The sequence below is a fragment of the Nannospalax galili genome, unplaced genomic scaffold, assembly GCF_000622305.1.
Source record: "Nannospalax galili isolate Female #2095 unplaced genomic scaffold, S.galili_v1.0 scaffold337, whole genome shotgun sequence".
NCBI classification, from domain to species: domain Eukaryota; kingdom Metazoa; phylum Chordata; class Mammalia; order Rodentia; family Spalacidae; genus Nannospalax; species Nannospalax galili.
Window position 1 is genome coordinate 2,611,206 of NW_008340932.1, and position 7,706 is coordinate 2,618,911.

Genomic DNA, 7,706 nt, shown 5'->3' on the forward strand with positions numbered 1-7,706 from the left:
AATCTATAATGTGTTTCACTCCTTCTCACCTCTTGTTTTCCATTAGACAAGATTTACCTCATGGGGGTTTTCTTGGATTTCTAAATTTCTTTATCTAGTGAACTAGAAATTAGGAAGCATATTCCACGTTATGACTCTTACTCAGAGTCCAAAAGAGGTAGGCACATTTTTCTGAGCTGAATGTCAACTAGCTCAGAGAACTTGGGTAGAGGTATCAGAGTCTGTGTTTCATTAGAAAGTTGTAGTACAAGCTGATTGCTGTGCAGATCACTCCTTGCTCTATTCAAATCTGCACAGGCACTCCTGTTACTTTTTCATTCTGTAGTCTTGGATGGTGACTCCATTTTCCTACAAGAATAAAAATGTTCTGAGTAGAGAAGCACAAATTCAGTCATGGTGAAGTGATTTTTAATCTTCTATTTATTGTAGTTCAAACACCCTCTTAAGGAATTTTTATGCAGCATCTATCTTTGATCTTTTATATTTCCTGTCCAGTATGATTTTGTCAACTAAAATTGAGCTTTGGAGAATCACACAATATCCAAAACTTTAAGGTTTTTATCTCCAAGAATATATTTTGGCCATTGGAGGGTGATAGTATTATTGAGTCTAGGGATGAGAATTTATTGATGCAAGCACAAGGCAAGAATGATTGGGCTCAGGCAGATCTAGTGATAAAAGCTTGGTTGTTCTAGTCACAGGAGAAACCCATAATTCTTGAAAGCCCGAATCACTTTGCAGATATTTGGTCTACTGATGACTTCTCTAACCTTATTAAGAAGTCCACTGCATTATTCTCCATATTTTGAGGTACTGTGACCAGGAAGCATCTTGAGATGGTGTTGTGCAGCGATTTCTTCTGAGGTAAGACATTACATCTTGGATGTAAGCTCCTTAAGATAGAAGATCTTCTAAAGGGAAGTAAATAAGAGGATATTCTAAAGGGAGGTAAACAGAATGCTTTAAAAGGAGATAAAACATTCCATCTTTTAGGGAAGCTCATTAAACTCAGAAAGTTCCTGAAACTGATCATATTCACGAGACACCTTAATCCTCAAGCATATTATTAGCCCTAAGGACTGTTGAGAGACACTCTCAGACAAGCTGAACTGCCTAGAAGAGGCTCAGACAAACTAAGATACTCAGAAGAGACACCCTTCAACTTGATGAGCTGCCTATAAGCTGTGCAGTGCACCCCAGGTTTCCAGTTTTTGTGAGAAGTCACCTGTGCTGGGATGGGCTTTTGGTGATGTAGCTGTCTTTGAGTCAGTTCTGTTCCTGTAAGTAACCCTATTAACATTCACTGGTTCACCATGTTGATCTTTGGTGACATCCTTACTTTGGTCTGTGGTCAGTTTCCTATCTGGAGTGACCAGAGATTTGTTCATGCCTTCCCATGAATAATTTCACACTACAGATGGAATCTATTCTTTGAGAGTGAACTGCTTTTGGTATCTGAACAATCACAACTTGGTCTTTGGGGACACCCTTCCATAGTGATCTGGTGAGAAATAGCCAAGAGAGATGCTGACACATTTATAAATAATTTTATGTAGTGATAGATTAGTTGCCTTTTTGCTTAGAAAAAATACTTCAGAAAAGCAACTTAAGGAAGGATGGAGGGGTTTATTTTGACTTAGAGTTTGAGTGGATCCATTTTTCATTGTGGCAGGAGTTTGAGGAGGCAGCTGGCCACACTGCAGTTGGAGGGAAGAAGCAGAGAGAGAGATGAATGGTGTTTAGCTTGCCTTGCCTTCTCCTTATTCAGTCTAGAACCCTGGTCCTAAACGGTGTTGCCCACACTTAGAGTGTGTCTTCCCACCTCAGCTAACCTAATCCAGATAATCCCTTGTAGGTATGCCTAGAAGTTTGTTTCTTAGGTCACTGTCAATCCTATCTACATGACAATTGTCAGTGCCCATTAGAACTTGGGACCTTTGGTTGTGAAGGGTATAGGATATGGTAGTCAGTTGCCCCTCATCTCTGTGATGAAGTGTGAGATTTCTTGCCTGTGGATAAGAGAGGGCCAGGCCTGAAAACACCTCTGCCTTTAGATCCCTCTGTCTCTAGAATCTCTTTGTGCTGGGCTGCATGTAGATGTGAGCTCTGGAAAACATGAGGTCTTCAAATGACTGTTATTCCTGCTCCTGTCCCACTATCTGTGGTTTACTGCAGGGGAGACTAAGGATGTCTGATTATTTTGTCTCTCATTTCTCCCCTGCCAATGTAAAACAAATTTAAAATACATAAATCCAGAAAAAATAATAGAGATACAGACCAATAACACAGAAAATCTATGCAGTTAAATAACAAGAGAAAATTGCTCAGATCAGAAGAAAACTTCTTTTGAGTATGTGAGGCATTTAGAGTTTTCAAATAACATGACCCTATAGAATATCTCCATATGACAATATAGTTAAGCTGCCAAGAGTACAGAGCAAACAATAATATTGAAAGCTGAGAGAGAGAGAGAGAGAGAGAGAGAGAGAGAGAGAGAGAGAGCACTAGAGTTATTCGCAAAGGGAAATCCATAGGAATAATAGCAAAATTTCATCAAAATCCATGAAACCCAGGTGGGCATTAAATGATGTATATCAAACTCTGAAAGAAACTGTCAACAAAGATCACTTTACCCAGCAGGGAAACACTTCAAGATCTAGGCTTAGGAAGTGATTTTTCTGACTAGGACACAAATAGCTCAGAAAATAATAGTGAGAGTTGACAAATGGGACTACATGAAGTTAGAAAGTTGTTCAACAGAGGATACAATTAATAGTGAAGAGAAAGCCTACAGAATGGAGGAAAGTTTTATTTAGTTACTCATCTGACAGAGATTTATACCTAGGGTATTCAAGGAATTAAAGGACATTAGTCACCTACCCCCTTAGAGTTATTCAGTCAATACATGGGAACAAATAAACTGGACAGTTCTCAGGAGAACTACAAATAGCCAATAAGGACATGAAAATATGTTCAACATCTTTGACCATCAGGCAAAGACAAATCAATGGCATTCATCAAGAAAACAAACAACAAATGATGGTGAATGTTGGTGGGAAGGCGAATTAGTCTAGCCACTACAAAAATTAGTATGAAATTTCTGGAAAAGGGAAAAATAGAGCTTATCATGCAGTTAAGATGTACCACTGAAAGGAGTTAAAGTAACTACATAGTTGCAATACTTGCACATCCATGTTTATTGTGGCCCTGGTCCCAACTGCTCAGTTATGGAGTCAGCCAAGGTGCTCATCTCTGGATGAATGGTTAAATAAAGTATAGACATTTCTACCATATCAATCATGTTTCACATCCACAAAGAGGAATAAAGTCATATTTTCAGGAGAATAGCTGAAACTGGAGCACATTGGATTAAGTGAGATAACCTGATTCAGAAAGACAAGTGTCACAGGTTTCCCTCATATGTGACATCAAGAAAATAAAGATATGAAAGGATCTGTATCCCAGGTAAATCTACTACTAAAATATATATTTCAACCAATGTTGTAATTCCAGAATGTAATCATTTCAATGAAATTCTTACATGAAGGGAATCATTTTTTCATTAAGGAGGTGTGGCTGTCCTATGTTCATTGCAGCATTGGTCATGACACCCTGGATATGAAGTCACCCTCATTGTCCATCAGGGGATGAATAAAGAAATTATGGCCTAATACACAGTGGGATGCTTGTCTGTTGTAAAAAAGCAAGATAGTACTGGGTACTGGATGGATGTCTCAGAGGTTAAAAGTGCTTGATGAAGAATCATGAAGATGGGGAATCAGATCCTAGCACCCATATAAAAAGACACGAGTCTCATACATACCTGTAACTCTAGCTCCAAGGGGAGTGGAGACAGGAGGTTTTCTGGGACTTGCTGACTTCTAGCCTACCCATGAAAATGTGAATCCTAGGAACAGGGAGAGATCCTGCCTCAAAGGAATTGGTAGAAAGTGATAGAGGAGGACACCTAACACCTTCTTCTGGCCTCTATACAAGTTCAGAGGTGTACACAACCACACCCACATGTGTGCAAACATTCACGCAAACACATTCTCAGATGTAAAAATAAATAAGTCTTAAAAAACCTACCCTTTTTGCAACCAAAATATTAAGAAAAGTAAGCTAGGCATAGAAAGACAAATACCACAGGTCTCATATAAGGGCGTGTAAAAGCAGTAACCTCATAGAAATAGTAAAATAGTTACTGTGCTGTGAGAGACCCCTGGGAAGAGAACCTCTGTTGAAGAATTTCCTCTATCAGCTTGGCCTATGGGCTTGTATGTGGGCATTTTCTTGATTGCTAATGAAAATAGGAGGACCCAGTGCATTGTGGGCAGTGTTATCCTAATCAGATGGGCCTGGACTGTATGAGAAAGGTAGCTGAGCAAGTCAGAGGAAGCAAGCCAATAAGCAGTGTTACCCAGGGTCTCTACTTCAGTTTCTGCCTCCAGGTTCCTAACTTGAGTTCCTTCCCCGATTTTCCTCAATGATCGATTGTAACCTGGGAGCTGCAAGCTGAAATAAATTCTTTCCTCTCCAAGTTTCTTTGGTTCACGATATTTATCACAGCAACAGAAGGCTAACTGGGACAGTTTATAGAAGCAGGAGGTAGAGTGGGATTAGGGAAATGTTGAATCAAGGATGCAGCATTTGAGTTGCATTAGGGGAGGAATAAGTTCAAGAGATGGGTTATGAAGCATGGTGACTGCAGTTAGTAAGAAGATATGCTATGTTTTAAAAAGCCTCCTTCCTGAAGACTAGCTTTCATGGTATCAAAGGATTCTACATAAGTTGTCAAGGGAGAAACCAAACTAATAATCTTTTTTGTCTTTTTGAGACAGGGTCTCCTTGTAGCCCCAGCTGTCCTGGAACTCACTATGTAGAACAGGCTGGCCTCGAACTCACAAAGATCCATCTGCCTCTGCCTCCCAAGTGCTGGGATTAAAGGCGTGCGACACCACTCCCGCCCAACTAATAATCTTAACCAGCTGTAGAGCCTAATTAAACAATGACTGGCCAAGCAAACTATCACTATTGGTGTTGTAGTGGCACTTTTTTTTCCTTGGGGGTAATCAACAGCAATCTAATTGGAATTGATCCTGCTCAATGGAAAAGAGCTCATATGTGGTACTGTACTGTAAACATTGCCAAATATATATGGCTGGAGGAGTCATAGATTCTAGAGAGGAAACTACTTTTGCCACATTCCTAGATCAGTGTAATTTCTTACTCTTCTAAATATACATCCTCCTATTTACAGACATGGGTACTTTTCATCCTCATCAAAGAAGCTTCTTTTTGCAACAGATTGTGACTATTATGGAGTTCCAGAACTGGTTAAACACAGAGAGTGAGTGTGTATGAGATGCTTAACCCTGAGTGACACATCTTCAATGCAACCTCTATACATAGGATGAATGCATCTTTCAACTTTCACCAGAGAAGTTTCCTTATGCAGTTTCCTTATGGCAATCAACAGAGAAACCCACAATTGGCTACTGTGCAGAGAACAGGAGGCTGCAGAGTGCTTATCCCTGAGTAGGAAGGACACTTATTTTAAATCAGTCTCCCAAGACTCAGGGATAATTGCAGAAGAGGAGGCAGAAAGATTGTAAGAGCAAAAGTGGGTGAACTAGAAGGAAACAGTCTTCCAGACAACTGGTCAGTTAATCATATGAACTCATAGTATGTGCAGCATGTACAAGTCCTATGCAAACTCGAAGCAGACAAAAGCCAGCATGGACATGGGAAAGTGGGTAAGAAATCTACCCAACCTAAGGAACTTTTTGAAACTAATGGCTGCGGGTAGGGGGAGAGACAGTGTCTTACAGGGATGAGACTCTTACTGGGCCCAGTGGATGAGCCCACACTGAAGGACATTTGGGGCAACCAATCAGACTCTATAGGCACTAAATTGGGCAGGGGAAAGATGACGATGTGCAGATGGAGGGGGGATCTAAACACCATCAAAATATATTGCATGAAAATTTAAAAAATTCAATAAAATAAAAAATTGCTAAGCAATTATGTTTTTGTTTCTAGAAAAGATTCTCTGAGGTAACGCATATATGTTAATTTAGCAATTCTACCATGCTTAGACATATCAAAAAACGAGTTTTTAAGGTATAAATATAAGAAATATTTAATTGTGAATAAAAAAGAAACAAAAGAAGACAAATTAAAAGATGAGCTCTCATATTTTCCTGGGATAGGCACAGGAAGGAGCACGCCAAGGCTGAGCAGCCCTTTAGGGCTTTCTTTTCAATAGAGTAACATTTGACCTCCTCCTTTTTGAGTTCTAAGTTAATTTCCTGTATTTTTGACATTTAATAATGAAATAAAGGTAGTCCCACACCAAGAGTTGCAAACATCTCTTTTATTGATATTTTAGACAATGCTTAATACCATGTGTGCTTATCATTCATCCTTTATGTTCGGATATGACTTGGCCCGGATAGGCTGATCGCAACCTGCCCTTCTGGGAGTTTTATTCTTCCTCAGCATTTACTTGGGTGCAATCACTAATGTATAGTTAATTCTGGAGCTGTTTCTGTAATAAGTAACAATCTGTAGTTCATTTCCTGTTCCCAGGGGAAATAAAAAAAAGATCCTTGAAAGAATCAAAAGCAGTTTTTGCTTGAAAAAAGAATGATGTAAAGTCCTGGGTCCAGAGGCTGGACCCGTGTTCCTAGCTCTTGGGAGGCTGAGGAAACGCACAAGCTCAAGGGTAGCCTGGGCTGCAGTGAGACTCTATGTCCACGCCCCCGCCGCCACCCAAAAAAACCCTAAACTGAAACAAATCCCAAAACAAAACACCAAAACAAAGGAGGAGGAGGAAGATGAGAAAAAAGATCCAAACTGTATTTCTGGGAGATTATATGTTTGGTAACCTACCTGAATCTTAATTTTAAAATAAATTTCCATCGTTTTGATTATGAGAACCCAGTCCAATTTTTTTTTTTCAAATATGGAAAAATATACCAATGACTAAAGGAGAAAAAGACCCACAGTGGTGGAAATTACAGATAACCACCATGAACTTTTTAGTGTATTTCTATTTGCCATCACGCAGGCAGCTTGTTCACTCACTGGTAGAATGGTAGAGCAGATGGATTCTACCCTAACAATACAACAAGCAAAATGGTACGCCTGTTGAAAATAAAAATTGAATCTTGATTTTATTGCTTACAGGTATAGTGATGAACACTGCCTTTAACTATTAAATATTATTCTAACTCTTGTTATATGGATTCTGTACTTCTATATCCAATATTTCAATTAAATTAGAAAGATTTTTGATTTTATAAACTTAAGAAACATTTCTTTTTGTTCTTTTTCTAATATGATGCTTTGAGATACAACAGTAAATAATGGATTCAAAGGGCAGAAACTTCTCAAGACCTTCGGTGTACCAATTCTTATGGTGTTCAAACGGGCTACACTGATTTTTAAGGACAGCTTTAATAACCATGTCCAGATGCTCTCTCTGTTCCACATTTCTTAACTGAAATTAGCTTCATAGCTAGCCTCCCTCCCATATCTGTTCTTGGGGGAGTAGTTCCTGGCAGCAAGCGTACCTGGGGCCCGCTTCTCTCCCTTGTTCCTCAGGTGAGCGCAAGGAGGTTGAGCAGATAGCAACCGTGTACTGAATACTAGAGAAGAAAGAGGATTTCCCTTATTTGGAACTGGGGTCCAGGCAGAATCAC